This window comes from Anabrus simplex, chromosome 5, assembly GCF_040414725.1.
Source record: "Anabrus simplex isolate iqAnaSimp1 chromosome 5, ASM4041472v1, whole genome shotgun sequence".
NCBI classification, from domain to species: domain Eukaryota; kingdom Metazoa; phylum Arthropoda; class Insecta; order Orthoptera; family Tettigoniidae; genus Anabrus; species Anabrus simplex.
In genome coordinates, this window is record NC_090269.1 from 29,931,318 (window position 1) to 29,950,063 (window position 18,746).

The window sequence follows — 18,746 nt, forward strand, 5'->3', positions numbered from 1 at the left end:
GGGAAGTACTCAATCGTCTTCATAAAGCTGGGTTACCTTTCAAATTATCCAAGGTGGCCTTTGCTAAGCCTTCTATGTCATTCCTAGGGCATTTTGTGTCGCCCGATGGTGTTTCTATCGATCATTCAAGAACACAGGCCATCCGTGATTTCAAACCTCCTAAGGACATCAAAGGTATTGCCAGGTTCATAGGCATGGTGAATTTCTTCATAAAATTTATTCCCAACTTCGCTAACAGAGCGGCGCCCTTGAACTTATTTCGTAGGAAAGGCGTCAAATTTGTATCGGGACCGTCTCAACAAGCCGCTTTTGAAGATCTGAAATTAGCTCTTTGCAACGCCCCTGTCCTTGCTGTGCCTGATTTTTCAAAATTCATTGTCCAAACCGACGCCTCATCATCGGCGGTGGCTGGCGTCCTTCTTCAGGAAACGGAACTTGGAAGATGACCCAATGCTTATGCGTCAAGGACATTATCGGATCAAGAGTCGAAATATTCCATCTATGAACTTGAGGGTTTGGCAATTTTATTTGCACTAGAGAAGTTTCGACTCTACCTGGAACATGTCAAGTTTGACCTGGAAACAGATAATCAAGCCTTAAGTTGGGTCTTAGCTAGGCCGCGTCATACTGGTTGTATAGCCCGTTGGGCCATCAGGATTTCTGCCTTCCAGTTTGATGTGAGACATATCAGAGGATCTGAAAATGTGGTTGCGGACGGACTAAGCCGCATGTTTTCTCATGATGTGGAGACCACCAAACAGGAAGATAGTTCTTCTCTCCCCATGCCCATACCCTTAGGTATTAATGCCATTCTGACTTGTGCCCCATGTTGTTTAGGGATATTGAAGAATATCAATATGAAAAATATGAAAGTAGTGGTTCCAGCTGTTCTTGTGCCTATGATCTTCAAGTATTATCATGAGACCCCATTAGGGGGCATTTAGGCATCTTCAAAACTTGGGAAAAGATCCGAGAGATGTTAATTTGGAAAGGTATGGACGGCGAAATTCGAGAATTAGTAAAAGCTTGTAAATCTTGTTTGCTTAGTAAACCACCTTGTCCACTATGCTAGGTCTATTATCATCTCACCAAGCACCGCGCCCCATGCAGCGCCTCTATATAGACTACGTCAGACCCTTCCCCCAATCAGAGGGGAACGCCATTAAATTTATTCTAGTGTGTGTAAATGGTTTCACGAGATTTTCCTGGTTATTTCAGACTAAGCTGGCAACCGCTCAGTCCATCATTGCTTGTTTAAATACCACATTTGCTTCTTTTGGCCTCTGTCAATATATTGTTTCCGTTAATGCTAAAGCCTTTACATCGAACCTATCCCGTAAATTCTGTTTTGATCTGTCTATATCACATGTAACTACTTCGGCGTATTATCCTCAACCATCTCTGGCTGAGCGGGTCAATCGTAATCTTAGATCAGCTCTCGTCGCATTTCATCATGAAGATCATTTCAGGTGGGATTCTTCCCTGCATTGGTTGGCCTTTGCTTTAAATTCGGGGGTTCATGAGTCCCATAAGTTTACTCCAGCTTCTCTGATGTTTAAATTTGTTCCTAACACGCCTCTCTCTAACCTTTGGTCACTTAATAAGGTCTTACCAGAGACAATAGATCCCGATAATATTAGAGATCTATGGAAGAAGTCTAAGCACAACTGGAAGGTTTCTCATGAAAAGGTTAGGGAAAGATATGATCGTGGACGGAGGCCCACCAATTTAAAAGTCGGAGATCAAATCATGGTTAGAAACTTTGTTCCCGCGGGCAAGCTTGCCCCCAGATTACATGGGCCGTTCACTATATTAGATTTTTTGATGCCTGTTACATTATTGGTAAGCAATCCAGCCACAGAGAGGATCTTCAGAGTGCACCTCTCCCAGGTGAAACCTGTATAATTGCAGTACCTTTTTGCCAATAAATTTAGCAGGAGTTTTGAAGGTTATATTTTTTTAAAATTTAGGGCCTTCTGCCGTATGGTTTTATTTATTTATGTGTATGACCTGTTATGTACGATCTTCCCCTCTGGTTTTCCTGGTGTCAAATTCCTTGGTGGCCATTACCAAGTCCCCGTCTCCTGCTCTTCACGCACTATTGGCACACAAGGACCTTCCACACCGCCTGCTCCTCTGCATCACCAATAAAGATCGTACTCTCAGGTCTCCAACAACACTTCTTTGTCGCCTAGATCTTACTGTTTCAGTGCCCCTCAACTGTCTGCCATCATACTGTAACATGTTGTGAGGGATATAAGAGAGAAGAAAGGGCCCACTTTGCGCTAGTAAGGCCTCCTTATGAACGGCCCGCCGGAGGGATTGGTAAATGTGGGGAAGATATGGAAGCTAATGGGAATGGGAAGCGTTTGCTGGACTTCTGTGCTAGTATGGGTTTAGCTGTTACGAATACATTCTTCAAGCATAAGGCTATTCACCGCTACACATGGGAGGCTAGGGGTACCAGATCCATAATAGACTATATCTTAACAGACTTTGAATTCAGGAAATCTTTTAGGAATGTACGAATTTTTCGGGGATTTTTCGATGATACAGACCACTATCTGATCTGTAGTGAACTAAGTATCTCTAGGCATAGGGTAGAGAAAGTGAAATCTGTCTGCAAACGAATAAGGGTAGAAAATCTCCAGGACGAGGAAATTAGACAGAAGTACATGGATATGATTAGTGAGAAGTTTCGAACAGTAGACAGTAAGCAGGTTCAGGACATAGAAAGTGAATGGGTGGCATACAGGGATGCTGTAGTAGAAACAGCAAGGGAATGCCTAGGAACAACTGTGTGTAAAGATGGGAAAAGGCGAACATCTTGGTGGAATGATGAAGTGAGAGCAGCCTGTAAACGTAAAAAGAAGGCTTATCAGAAATGGCTCCAAACAAAGGCCGAGGCAGACAGGGATTTGTACGTAGATGAAAGAAACAGAGCGAAACAAATAGTTGTTGAATCCAAAAAGAAATCATGGGAAGATTTTGGTAATAACCTGGAAAGGCTAGGTCAAGCAGCAGGGAAAGGAAACCCTTCTGGACAGTAATAAAGAATCTTAGGAAGGGAGGGAAAAAGGAAATGAACAGTGTTTTGAGTAATTCAGGTGAACTCATAATAGATCCCAGGGAATCACTGGAGAGGTGGAGGGAATATTTTGAACATCTTCTCAATGTAAAAGGAAATCATCATGGTAGTGTTGCAAACAGCCAAGCTCATGGCGAGGAGGAAAATGATGTTGGTGAAATTATGCTTGAGGAAGTGGAAAGGATAGTAAATAAACTCCATTGTCATAAGGCAGCAGGAATAGATGAAATTAGACCTGAAATGGTGAAGTATAGTGGGAAGGCAGGGATGAAATGGCTTCATAGAGTAGTAAAATTAGCGTGGAGTGTTGGTAAGGTACCTTCAGATTGGACAAAAGCAGTAATTGCACCTATCTATAAGCAAGGGAACAGGAAGGATTGCAATAACTATCGAGGTATCTCATTGATTAGTATACCAGGCAAAGTATTCACTGGCATCTTGGAAGGGAGGGTGCGATCAGTCGTTGAGAGGAAGTTGGATGAAAACCAGTGTGGTTTCAGACCACAAAGAGGCTGTCAGGATCAGATTTTCAGTATGCGCCAGGTAATTGAAAAATGCTACGAGAGGAATAGGCAGTTGTGTTTATGTTTCGTAGATCTAGAGAAAGCATATGACAGGGTACCGAGGGAAAAGATGTTCGCTATACTGGGGGACTATGGAATTAAAGGTAGATTATTAAAATCAATCAAAGGCATTTATGTTGACAATTGGGCTTCAGTGAGAATTGATGGTAGAATGAGTTCTTGGTTCAGGGTACTTACAGGAGTTAGACAAGGCTGTAATCTTTCACCTTTGCTGTTTGTAGTTTACATGGATCATCTGCTGAAAGGTATAAAATGGCAGGGAGGGATTCAGTTAGGTGGAAATGTAGTAAATAGTTTGGCCTATGCTGACGACTTGGTCTTAATGGCAGACTGTGCCGAAAGCCTGCAGTCTAACATCTTAGAACTTGAAAATAGGTGCAATGAGTATAGTATGAAAATTAGCCTCTCGAAGACTAAATTGATGTCAGTAGGTAAGAAATTCAACAGAATTTAATGTCAGATTGGTGATACAAAGCTAGAACAGGTCGATAATTTCAAGTATTTAGGTTGTGTTTTTTCCCAGGATGGTAATGTAGTAAGCGAGATTGAATAAAGGTGTAGTAAAGCTATTGCAGTGAGCTCGCAGTTGCGATCAGCAGTATTCTGTAAGAAGGAAGTCCGCTCCCAGACGAAACTATCTTTACATCGGTCTGTTTTCAGACCAATTTGCTTTACGGGAGCGAAAGCTGGGTGGACTCAGGATATCTTATTCATAAGTTAGAAGTAACAGACATGAAAGTAGAAAGAATGATTGCTGATACAAACAGGTGGGAACAATGGCAGGATGGTACTCGGAATGAGGAGATAAAGGCTAATTTAGGAATGAACTCGATGGATGAAGCTGTACGCATAAACCGGCTTCGGTGGTGGGGTCATGTGAGGCGAATGGAGGAGGATAGGTTACCTAGGAGAATAATGGACTCTATTATGGAGGGTAAGAGAAGTAGAGGGAGACCAAGACGACTATGGTTAGACTCGGTTTCTAACGATTTAAAGATAAGAGGTATAGAACTAAATGAGGCCACAGCACTAGTTGCAAATCGAGGATTGTGGCGACATTTAGTCAATTCTCAGAGGCTTGCAGACTGAACGCTGAAAGGCATAACAGTCTATAATGATAATGTATGTATGTTATTATTATTATTAAATGCTTATATTTAATCCCTCTTACTAGATTGACGGCTTTAATTTATTTTTAAATCCTGATTATTATAAATCACTGATTATCTATAGTTATTTATGAAGAAAATTACTAGCATTCAAATACTAAGATAGTTCTACTCCATCACTATACTCTTTAACCAACACCAAACTAGAATCAGAAAAGGAATCAATTCTAGTTCTAAATTCAGAAAAATATCTACTTAATTAGAAGAAACAGTACTTTTATCTAGGAAATAAAATAAATAAATTACAAAATGGTACTTATATTTAGATGATTGAGCTGGATTCCCTCTGCTTAGATCAGGGCCTCTCAGAATGCTTGCACGATTTTGCTTGGTTGACCAAAGTGCTGGCCCCCACTCCTCGATTTAGAGCAATAGCGCTGTCTGTCTCTTTCCCCACGCCTGTCTCGCTCACTCCACCTGTCTCCCTCTTCCTCACTTGCTCCGTAGCGCTCCAAATCCGAGTCAAGCTTAGCTGAGAGACGAAGCGTTGGTCCGAGCCGAGCCGAATGGGACCGATGCACTGTGCATAGCAACTCTGCGCCTCAATTTGCACGCGTGAGATTTTGGGCGTTTGAGAGGCCCTGGCTTAGATGATTAAGTTGGCAGATGACCTCCTCCTTGTGTTTGGAGAGATTGGTTCATTGCACGGGCTGCGCAATGTCAGATTTAACTGCACATGATGATTGTGATGTCCCTCACTGAATGTTCTTGATGATGCTCCGTTGCTGGTTGGGTTGTTTATATCCCTCATAGTTTGTTCATGATGATATTCGCCTCGATTTGTTGTTACTGAAAACTAACACACAAATTTTAGAATAATGCACTCCAGAATTGATTTCACTTACAGTTTCTGGTAAATGAACACTTAAATTTGCTTTTTCTTAGGTTATTATGTTGCACTGAATTTTTACGTAATACTACACTGTACACACAGACTTCCAGGATACTTTTAGCTATTAAATGGGGCAAAGTAGAATCTACAAAATTCTCTGTCTTGGCTGTCTTCGCTGTAGCTTGTGAATCAAGCATGGCTGGGTTCCTTTGGTGCCTTGTTGAGTTAAGTATCGCTCTTGCCTGACAATCTCCTTTCAACATGTGAAAAGACTTCCAACTCATAGATGAATTATAGAATACTTGTACCGAAGATTATGGACAATAATTACAATTGTAAATAATTACTCCTTCAAATTATACGTTGATCTGAATGTTCATAAAATCAGAGTACCTTCACTAAAATGTTCTTAGAATAAGAGAAAGAGAATAGTAGTAAGAGTTATAGTAAGAGCATAATAGAAAGAGAGTTTGGACAGCAATTTACACATCTTATAATAACTGCACTTCGTGGGTGTTTCCTTGAATTACCACTTCTTATTGGCTCATATTTCAATTTTAAAAATTTGTTGGTACACTTTCCAGCATTGTGGATAATTCTAGAATTCTTGTTCTTAATAATGAAGTGTGCACATGGGCTGTCGCCTCTCCTTGTCACGTGCTTGATATCCGCAGCTAGCACTGACTGGCAGCAAAAATAGAGGAGTAAGACCTCCCTACCTTTTGTTTACGCGTGCAGCTTGCCTCCCTGTGGCTCAAGGACTCGCTACAGCTGTTTGACTGGGTCACCTCAAACGTAGCTCAGGTTCAGTGTACTTGCAAATAAAATAATGATTGCTCCCGGTTAATTAAGACCATTTTAGATGGGTACAGTATTGACAGTTATCAATTACAGAAGAACTTTTAAAAAATAAGGTTCCTAGAAGGAAACCCTAATTTAATTTCATTGATTGAAAATGTTAAAACATTTAAGCTGTTTAAGTCTTTACCACTGCTACACTGGGGTGAAACACCGGTAATTTCACGATTGAAAAAGCCTAAAGACGCAAAGAGTTTAAATGTTTTTACAAAAAACTTTGTTAGGTCAGCCTATTAAATATAAATTTTCAAGGTACCGTAACATGAAATTCCGTACCCGAAGAGGAATATTAGGATGCTATATACACTGACTGACAGAGCAAATGCAACACCAAGAAGGAGTGGTTCGAAAGGGATGAAAGTTGGGGAAAAAACAGACGGCACGGACGAATAATTGATGTTTATTTCAAACCGATATGCAGGTTACACAATGCGCACGGCATCGACTCAGTAGGATGTAGGACCACCGCGAGCGGCGATGCACGCAGAAACACGTCGAGGTACAGAGTCAATAAGAGTGCGGATGGTGTCCTGAGGGATGGTTCTCCATTCTCTGTCAACCATTTGCCACAGTTGGTCGTCCGTACGAGGCTGGGGCAGAGTTTGCAAACGGCGTCCAATGAGATCCCACACGTGTTCGATTGGTGAGAGATCCGGAGAGTACGCTGGCCACGGAAGCATCTGTATACCTCGTAGAGCCTGTTGGGAGATGCGAGCAGTGTGTGGGCGGGCATTATCCTGCTGAAACAGAGCATTGGGCAGCCCCTGAAGGTACGGGAGTGCCACCGGGCGCAGCACATGCTGCACGTAGCGGTGGGCATTTAACGTGCCTTGAATACGCACTAGAGGTGACGTGGAATCATACGCAATATCGCCCCAAACCATGATGCCGCGTTATCTAGCGGTAGGGCGCTCCACAGTTACTGCCGGATTTGACCTTTTGCCACGCCGACGCCACACTCGTCTGCGGTGACTATCACTGACAGAACAGAAGCGTGACTCATCGGAGAACACAACGTTCTGCCATTCCCTCATCCAAGTCGCTCTAGCCCGGCACCATGCCAGGCGTGCACGTCTATGCTGTGGAGTCAATGGTAGTCTTCTGAGCGGACGCCGGGAGTGCAGGCCTCCTTCAACCAATCGATGGGAAATTGTTCTGGTCGATATTGGAACAGCCAGGGTGTCTTGCACATGCTGAAGAATGGCGGTTGACGTGGAGTGTGGGGCTGCCACCGCTTGGTGGCGGATGCGCCAATCCTCGCGTGCTGACGTCACTCGGGCTGCGCCTGGACCCCTCGCACGTGCCACATGTCCCTGCGCCAACCATCTTCGCCACAGGTGCTGCACCGTGGACACATCCCTATGGGTATCAGCTGCGATTTGACGAAGCGACCAACCTGCCCTTCTCAGCCCGATCACCATACCTCTCGTAAAGTCGTCTGTCTGCTGGAAATGCCTCCGTTGACGGCGGCCTGGCATTCTTAGCTATACACGTGTCCTGTGGCACACGACAACACGTTCTACAATGACTGTCGGCTGAGAAATCACGGTACGAAGTGGGCCATTCGCCAACGCCGTGCCCCATTTATCGTTCGCTACGTGCGCAGCACAGCAGTGCATTTCACATCATGAGCATACCTCAGTGACGTCAGTCTACCCTGCAATTGGCATAAAGTTCTGACCACTCCTTCTTTGTGTTGCATTTGCTCTGTCAGTCAGTGTAAAATAAACAACATTTTTTGCAATTTACAGTTTGGATGTATTTTCCTGGAGACAAGGCATGATCTTGTACATTCTTCTGCCTTATATTACTGGTGTCTATCTTAGTTGTGATGTTATCCTTTAATTGCTTGAGCCTGGAATTTCCACTTGGACAAAATTATACTTTGTAAAACCTTTCAAGGTAGCCTACACTTTGTGATTTTTTTCTAAAACGAGCATTGATCTTGCTAGTTTCAACATTCACCTCCTGTGGCTGGGGGCAGTAGGATAACATCCATGGTATCATCTGCCTGTCGTAAGAAGCGACTAAAATGGGGTCCAGAGGCTCTTAATTTGGAAGCTTGGGTTGATGACCACGGTTCTCCTAGCTTAGTCTGGCATTTTGTCTTCATCTTTCCTATCCGACCTTCCTTGGTCAACTCGTGTTCTTTTCCAGTTCCGACCACAGTAGGTTTTCGAGGTCTAGGGATGGTCTTTCATTTTCACGCCCTTTGTGGCCCTTTCCTCTTTTGCTGATAACTTCATGTTTCAAAGTTTTAGACATCTTCCATATTTTCTCTCTGATTAGTGTCAATAGAGGATGCGTAATTACCACCAACCACCACTTTCCAACATTCATATTTTTTATAACAATATTTATGTCATGAATGTTCAAAGCTCTCATTAGGCTTTTTTTCTTTATGGAATTCCTCTATCTCTTCAGCATTTTGTGTGTAGACCTGACTTAGATTGATGTCTTTGGGGTGCCCTTTTAACTGTAGGAACATATGATGATTTGAGTACAGGACAAAGTTGAAAATGTACTCAACCAAGCACCAAGATGCTAGGGTGGCTACATTGTTTTGATGATTGGAATCAATTTCAGAGCTACCAGAATAATATATCATTGTTCCTTCCAATCTACACTTTCAGTGACCTGTTCTGGTAGGTAAGATTATGGGATCACATGGCCTGAAGCTGAGGAATGAAAGGGCTAATAGATGGCTTCAATTCAGCCTAAACAAGGAACTAATTATCACAAATATATGGTTCCAAGTACCTCTTCTCTGAGTACACCTGGCAATTTGTACTTGAATGTTCCTAAGCGATAGTCTGATATCAGATTGACTACATCTTCATAAATAACTAGAGGACCCGCGCTGCTCCGCAGCATTCATTACAAATAGGTCAGGTAACTTGTCTTGATATGCCTGTCGTAGTCATATTGTTTTGGCTGATCTCTTCAATGGTTTTATGAACATGTATTAAGAAGCGCATTATGCTATGCTGCAGTTTGTAGTCAGAATTCATCCATTCTGACACCATCATGCCATCTGTTTGGTAAAAATCTATCCATATATTCACTTTTTTATCCTACAGTTCTTGATGTAAAGCTTGGAATTCCCCACTGTCAGCAGCCCTAAAGATGGTTTTCTGTGGTTTCTTTATTTGCTATTTGTTTAACGTCGTACTGACACAGATGGGTCTATGGTGACGATGGGACAGAAAGGCCTAGGAATGGAAAAGAAGCGGTCGTGGCCTTAATTAAGGTACAGCCCCAGCATTTGCCTGGTGTGAAAATGGGAAACCACAGCCCTTACCATTTGACGGTGACAAAGTGCACACGATTCTACTTCAATATTTTCAAATATCTTTTCACACAATTAACTCTACGTTTCTTGCTTCCTTTTGCAGATTCCACTATTATATGCCTTTTCAACTAGAATATCTACAAACTCACAATTTGCAACATTTGAACATTACTTCAAATTTTGAGAGGGTCCATAGAGATCCTATTTGAAACTGTTCTTCAACTTCTATTCTACAACTTCATATCCTCAACGTGTCCTACAACTTCACCATATGCCTCTGACTTTCGTCTTTTATCTTCAAGATCATGATTAACTTTGGATCTCTCGACTAACCTTTGACTTTTATTCTCTCTTCTTTACTTTGATTATATACGATTTTTCGCCATCGTCTAATTATAACTGCCAGACTATCAACTTTATTTTTATGCAATCTTACTACTTGTTGTATAACAATCTGTTGTTTTATCCATTGCACTTATTTTAGCAGCCTTCTAATGTTAATTTTGTTAATACTTCCAGTATTATACCTCATCACATTGTATTTTTTAAACCATCATTGTTATTTTTAATGTTATTTACTTCAAATCTCTTCAAGATTTTAAAATTCATTTCATTATTACATGTTATTTAGACGCTTATTTTTAATTTAAGGTTAAGACTATGGCTGATGATGCCTTCAGGGAAGGCGAAACATGTACCACTATTAGTTAACAAATTTATGTAAATCATCCAAGACTAGATTTTGTATTGATTAGGTGGTCTAATAAATAACTTACCGTTATTATTTTAATCAGTGTTCCCTTTGTCGGCTTTTGTTATTATTAAGTCATTGTGTTTGACTTTTTTCTTTAATTTGTGGACTTAAGCTATGTGTTCTGTGTTGGGTTTAGTGGTTTGTGGTTGATTAAGAATAGAAGCTTGCGTTTGACTTTATATGGGACCTCTTCTTGTATGCTTATGGGTAATTTATTAATGGATAATTCCGATTCAGCTATGGAGGAAATTAAATTATCACGGTTAATTTAAATTATCATAGTTTTGCTCTCCTTGATAGCTTTGTTTTCTAATCATTAGATGATATCGCAAAAGCCTCAATTCAGTTCCAAATCTCTACACAGTGGTCATATGGAGTGAGGGCATTTGCCACTGATGATGGTGATTCATCTGTCGTCTGTGGACTTTTGAGTCTTGAGTAGAACTCTTGATGTTATTCAATAGGAATAGGCTTTGTGCTGACACTGGTTTTCACCCTCTCCCTACCTCAGTATGATAATCATCAGCATCATCCCATGTACCATATCTGAAGTACTTATTTGATTATTGTTTGGTCGGAGGAGCTATACCAGATGAATGGAGAGTTGCTATAGTAGCCCCTGTGTATAAAGGAAAGGGTGATAGACATAAAGCTGAAAATTACAGGCCAGTAAGTTTGACATGCATTGTATGTAAGCTTTGGGAAGGCATTCTTTCTGATTATATTAGACATGTTTGTGAAATTAATAACTGGTTCGATAGAAGGCAATTCGGTTTTAGGAAAGGTTATTCCACTGAAGCTCAACTTGTAGGATTCCAGCAAGATATAGCAGATATCTTGGATTCTGGAGGTCATATGGACTGTATCGCGATTGACCTGTCTAAAGCATTTGATAGGGTGGATCATGGGAGACTACTGGCAAAAACGAGTGCAATTGGACTAGACAAAAGAGTGACTGAATGGGTTGCTATATTTCTAGAAAATATATCTCAGAGAATTAGGGTAGGTGAAGCTTTATCTGACCCTGTAATAATTAAGAGGGGAATTCCTCAAGGCAGTATTATCGGACCTTTATGTTTTCTTATATATATAAATGATATGAGTAAAGGAGTGGAATCGGAGGTAAGGCTTTTTGCGGATGATGTTATTCTCTATAGAGTGATAAATAAGTTACAAGATTGTGAGCAACTGCAGCGTGACATCGAAAATGTTGTGAGATGGACAGCAGGCAATGGTATGATGATAAACGGGGTTAAAACTCAGGTTGTGAGTTTCACAAATAGGAAAAGTCCTCTCAGTTTTAATTACTGCGTTGATGGGGTGAAAGTTCCTTTTGGGGATCATTGTAAGTATCTAGGTGTTAATATAAGGAAAGATCTTCATTGGGGTAATCACATAAATGGGATTGTAAATAAAGGGTACAGATCTCTGCACATGGTTATGAGAGTGTTTAGGGGTTGTAGTAAGGATGTAAAGGAGAGGGCATATAAGTCTCTGGTAAGACCCCAACTAGAGTATGGTTCCAGTGTATGGGACCATCACCAGGATTACCTGATTCAAGAACTGGAAAAAATCCAAAGAAAAGCAGCTTGATTTGTTCTGGGTGATTTCCGACAAAAGAGTAGCGTTACAAAAATGTTGCAATGTTTGGGTTGGGAAGAATTGAGAGAAAGAAGAAGAGCCACTCGACTAAGTGGTACATTCCGAGCTGTCAGCGGAGAGTTGGCGTGGAATGACATTAGTAGATGAATAAGTTTGAATGGCGTTTATAAAAGTAGGAAAGATCACAATATGAAGATAAAGTTGGAATTCAAGAGGACAAACTGGGGCAAATATTCATTTATAGGAAGAGGAGTTAGGGATTGGAATAACTTACCAAGGGAGACGTTCAATAAATTTCCAATTTCTTTGAAATCATTTAGGAAAAGGCTAGGAAAGCAACAGATAGGGAATCTGCCACCTGGGCGACTGCCCTAAATGCAGATCAGTATTGATTGATTGATTGATTGATTGATTGATTTATTTGATGATGACATTCAGGTCACCATGGGCGTTAAATAGAAAGACCTGCACCAAGGTAGCTGAACGTCACCTCAGACACTCCGAGCACTAAATGTCTTACAATAAATAAATATATACCAAAACATAAAGGTCTAACAGTACTGCCTCCTTCATGCAAACAGCAATAAAATTTCCTGGTAAGTTCCTTCAATCTCTCCTTACTTCCACAACCATTCCTAACTCTATTTCTTTTTATCCTGCACCTCATTCTTTATCTCTCTACTATAATATAGTGGGTCTTTAACATTCCTGAGCAGCTTTAAAGGTACACACTTGGTTTCACACTCCTCAACAATTGCTTTGAACCCATCCCATAGGATGTGCATTATATTTAGAGCAAAACGAAGACAGTTGGCTTGGTGATGAGTAGAAACTCTCCAACTGTTCATCTAAGAATTGGAGATGAGGAGATGGATATTGTAGACAACTTCCAGTATTTAGGTAGTGTTCTGTCATCAGACAATACCATACATCAAGAGATTAGTAACAGCATACAGAAAGCTTCCAAATTCCATCACGCTGTACGTCAAATACTTTGGGATGATACATTTCTGTTAGTTTCCGAGATCAGCTTGTACAAAATATATCTAGTACCTATATTGACGTATGGTCTGGAAGCAGCAGCACTTACTGGACCAACAAAGAGTTGTCAACTGGTTAAAGCATTGTTGGCAGTAGTGGATAGTAACTTTGTAACTGAGTATAAAATGAAAATTCAATGGACCAGACAAGGGTACTAGTGGTAAGCAGGCACCATACCAAAGCTGAAATAACTCTGCGTGGGAAACTGTGAATAATGTTGAAGTGTTTACTTACTTAGGAAGTAAGTAGATGTAAAACAGATCTGGTTAGGAGAATATATCAAGCTCATATAGCTTTCAATAAGAAATTTGAGGTCCTTATGTCTAACAATATTAACTTTAAGAAAAAGGACAAGTCAAGACTAGGGTTGCCATAAGGTTCAGGATGAAATTCAGGACACAAACATCGACAAGTTCCAAACATAGGCACTGACTCCACGGGAGCACTATGTGCAGGTAGGGTAGCATCCTTCTTCACGAATTTACCAAGCTCAGTACATTTTAAGCAAGCCTCGGACCTATGGGAGTAACGGAGTCCCACTCCCATTTGACAGGCGAGGGACTCCTTGGAAACAACTTGGCGAACGAAATGGAATTCAGTGGGGAGCTATCAATATTAATGGGGCTTATGGAAGAAGGAAGGTAGAACTGGCTGAGTCAGCAAAGAGGATGCATCAGGATGTGCTAGGAGTAAATGATATTCGGGTAAGGGGAGATAATGAGGAAGAGATAGGAGATTATAAAGTGTACTCGACGGGTGTTAGAAAGGGAAGGGCAGAGTTTGGGGTAGGGCTCTTTATCAGGAATACCATTGCACGCAACATAGATTCTATTAGGTACGTAAATGAATGAATGAGACTAGAATTGTCTCCGTGTATTCACCATGTAAGGGTGCAGATGAGGATGAAGTTGACAAGTTTTATGAAGCATTGAGCAACATCGTGGTCAGGGTCAACAGCAAGGATAGAATGGTGCTCATGGGCGATTTCAATGCGAGAGTTGGGAATAGAACTGAAGGATACGAAAGGGTGATTGGTAAATGTGGGGAAGATATGGAAGCTAATGGGAATGGGAAGCGTTTGCTGGACTTCTGTGCTAGTATGGGTTTAGCAGTTACGAATACATTCTTCAAGCATAAGGCTATTCACCGCTACACATGGGAGGCTATAGGTACCAGATCCATAATAGACTATATCTTAACCAACTTCGAATTCAGGAAATCTGTTAGGAATGTACGAGTTTTCCGGGGATTTTTCGATGATACAGACCACTATCTGATCTGTAGTGAACTGAGTATCTGAGTATCTCTAGGCCTAGGGTAGAAATCTGTCTGCTAACGAATAAGGGGGAAAATCTCCAGGACGAGGAAATTAGACAGAAGTACATGGATATGATTAGTGAGAATTTTCAAACAGTGGACAGTAAGCAGGTTCAGGATATAGAAAGTGAATGGGTGGCATACAGGGATCCTGTAGTAGAAACAGCAAGGGAATGCCTAGGAACAACTGTGTGTAAAGATGGGAAAAGGCGAACATCTTGGTGGAATGATGAAGTGAGAGCAGCTTGTAAACTTAAAAAGAAGGCTTATCAGAAATGGCTCCAATCAAGGGCCGAGGCAGACAGGGATTTGTTCGTAGATGAAAGAAACAAATAGTTGTTGAATCCAAAAAGAAGTCGTGGGAAGATTTTGGTAATAACCTGGAAAGGCTAGGTCAAGCAGCAGGGAAAGGAAACCCTTCTGGACAGTAATAAAGAATCTTAGGAAGGGAGGGAAAAAGGAAATGAACAGTGTTTTGAGTAATTCAGGTGAACTCATAATAGATCCCAGGGAATCACTGGAGAGGTGGAGGGAATATTTTGTACATCTTCTCAATGTAAAAGGAAATCATCCTGGTGGTGTTGCGAACAGCCAAGCTCATGGGGAGGAGGGAAATGATGATGGTGAAATTATGCTTGAGGAAGTGGAAAGGATAGTAAATAAACTCCATTGTCATAAAGCAGCAGGAATAGATGAAATTAGACCTGAAATGGTGAAGTATAGTGGGAAGGCGGAGATGAAATGGCTTCATAGAGTAGTAAAGTTAGCATGGAGTGTTGGTAAGGTACCTTCAGATTGGACAAAAGCAGTAATTGCACCTATCTATAAGCAAGGGAACAGGAAGGATTGCAACAACTATCGAGGTATCTCATTGATTAGTATACCAGGCAAAGAATTCACTGACATCTTGGAAGGGAGGGTGCGATCAGTCGTTGAGATGAAGTTGGATGAAAACCAGTATGGTTTTAGACCACAGAGGGCTGTCAGGATCAGATTTTCAGTATGGGCCGGGTCATTGAAAAATGCTACGAGAGGAATAGGCAGTTGTGTTTATGTTTCGTAGGTCTAGAGAAAGCATATGACAGGGTACCGAGGGAAAAGATGTTTGCTATACTGGGGGACTATGGAATTAAAGGTAGATTATTAAAATCAATCAAAGGCATTTATGTTGACAATTGGACTTCAGTGAGAATGGATGGCAGAATGAGTTCTTGGTTCAGGGAACTTACAGGGGTTAGACAAGGCTGTAATCTTTCACCTTTGCTGTTCGTAGTTTACATGGATCATCTGCTGAAAGATATAAAATGGCAGGGAGAGATTCAGTTAGGTGGAAATGTAGTAAGCAGTCTGGTCTATGCTGATGACTTGGTCTTAATGGCAGATTGTGCCGAAAGCCTGCAGTCTAATATCTTGGAACTTGAAAATAGGTGCAATGAGTATAGTATGAAAATTAGCCTCTCGAAGACTAAATTGATGTCAGAAGGTAAGAAATTCAACAGAATTGAATGTGAGATTGGTGATACAAAGCTAGAACAGGTCGATAATTTCAAGTATTTAGGTTGTGTATTCTCCCAGGATGGTTATATAGAAGTGAGATTGAATCAAGGTGTCGTAAAGCTAATGCAGTGAGCTCGCAGTTGCGATCAACAGTATTCTGTAAGAAGGAAGTCAGCTCCCAGACGAAACTATCTTTACATCGGTCTGTTTTCAGACCAACTTTGCTTTACGGGAGCGAAAGCTGGGGGGACTCAGGATATATTATTCATTAGTTAGAAGTAACAGACATGAAAGTAGGAAGAATGATTGCTGGTACAAACAGGTGGGAACAATGACCGGAGGGTACTCGGAATGAACTCAATGGATGAAGCTGTACGCATAAACCAGCTTCGGTGCTGGGGCCATGTGAGACGAATGGAGGAGGATAGGTTACCTAGGAGAATAATGGAGTCTGTTATGGAGGGTAAGAGAAGTAGAAGTAGACCAAGACGACGATGGTTAGACTCGGTTTCTAATGATTTAAACATAAAATGTATAGAACTGAATGAGGCCACAACACTAGTTGCAAATCGAGGATTGTGGCGATGTTTAGTAAATTCACAGAGGCTTGCAGACTGCTGAAAGGCATAACAGTCTATAATGATAATGTATGTATGTATGTAAGGTATTTTTAAAAATTTAGTCAGGTCGTCGGGATAAATGCTCAAATTCAGGACAATCCCGCTTTTTCAGGACGTATGGCAACCTTAGTCAAGACATGTGGAGTGTGTCTCTCAATGAAAGGGGCATGTGGACACAAATCCAGTAGGCGTGACAGAGAGAAGAAGAGTTATAGTGTTACAGAAGAATGCCGAAGGTATCCTGGACAGACAGAGTTAGCAACCAAGAAGAATCTGAGAGATGCCATGCTTGACAAATTATTTTAAGAAAAGAAGGAACTTCTGGATTGGATTAAGCTGCAAAAGGAGTAGTACTTTTATCATCTAGACCTTTGAATGTACTTGCTACAGATATTTGTTCTCAGCTACATTGAACCATCTTGGCATCCTGGGAGTCATAGAGGCTAAGTATCCAAATTCCTGACAAGCTGCTGCTGTGTGGTGTTACTCTTTCCGGCCTTCCTCGGAAAGATCGCATAGTTTTATGTGGGCTGATCTTAGGTAATAGATGATTTACGTACTGTTAGCTGCTAAGCTGCGAAGACCGCCAATTTGTTTGTGTGGCCCACATCCTCACAGAGTGCCCTGATCTTTCTGGCCTTAGATGGAACCTCGGTCTGCAGGGAACACTCGAACTCCTACTAGCCAATGACAAAAATACCGCTGATCTTACCATTTGCTTTGTGCGTGAGTGGATTATAGTATTCAACCACATACTGTATAAATTTCAAGTGTGCTATTAGGGAACTTACATTCCCGTTTGATTTTTCCTTAATAAAAGATGTTTTGTTCTTTTTTCTTTGCTGTTTCTTTTTTCAAATTCGTTTGTTCAATAAATCATTTTATTTTGTTTCCACTTTATTTGTTCAGAGAAGATGGCTGTCTAGGTATACTTTATCTTGAAACAAAAATTACTTCCACTATCTGGTTTGGATATATAATCAGGCAAGGTCACTATCTTGGTGGGTTCTGTAGAGAGTAGAAATTGTAGAAGAAGAAACTTTGTGTAATATACTGGTATACTGGATTTCGAATGTGATTAATGTTTATCTCCTGAATACGATCCTAATTGACATTCTTATAACCATCGTTGTAGGCTTTCATTTATAGCTGTTATATTGCATGTTCTGCTGCTTGGTTAACTACAGAACAAGAGAAGAACCGGGCGAGTTATCCGTGCGGTCAGGGGCACGCAGCTGTGAGCTTGCATCCGGAAGATAGTGGGTTTGAATCCCACTGTCGGCAGCCCTGAAGATGGTGGTGGTGGTGATTACTGTTTTAAGAGGAAGTACAACTGGGCAACCATCCTCTATATAACACCAATCAGAGAGAAAATATTGAAGGGGTCCGACACGTCGAAAAATGAAGGTATCGGCCAAAGGAAGACAAGGGCCACGAAGGGCGTGAAAAATGAAAGACTCCCTAGGCCCCCGTACGTAATACCGTCGGGGTTGGAAAAGAACAAGTGTTGACCAAGGGAGTTCGGATAGGATAGATGGAAGTGAGGAGCCAGGCACAAGTAAGTGGAAGGAATGTCAGGACCCAGCTCAGGGCCCCGTGGTCGCCAATCCAAGCTCCATAGTTCAGAGACCCTGGGGCCCCTTTTAGTCGCCTCTTACAATAGGCAGGGGATACTGTGGGTGTTATTCTATCGTCCCCGTCCACAGGGGGATTCTGAAGATGGTTTTCCGTGGTTTCCCATTTTCACACCAGGCAAATGCTGGGGCTGTACCTTAATTAAGGCCACGGCCGCTTCCTTCCAACTCCTAGGCCTTTCCTAACCCGTCGTCGCCATAAGACCTATCTGTGTCGGTGCGACGTAAAGACACTACAAAAAAAAATTAGAAGAAATAGGTGATTATATAAACCTATGTAGGAGAAACTAATCAATATGCATCAAAAGAGTTATAATCGACAGCAGATAGGTACAAGATAATTTTATTGTAGGTACTGCTCTTGCTCAACTGGCTTCTCTCATAGTATTTTATCCCATTATTAGTTCTAATGAGCAGGGAGGGGTGTGATTAGCTCAGTGGCTTCACGGAGGGTTCAG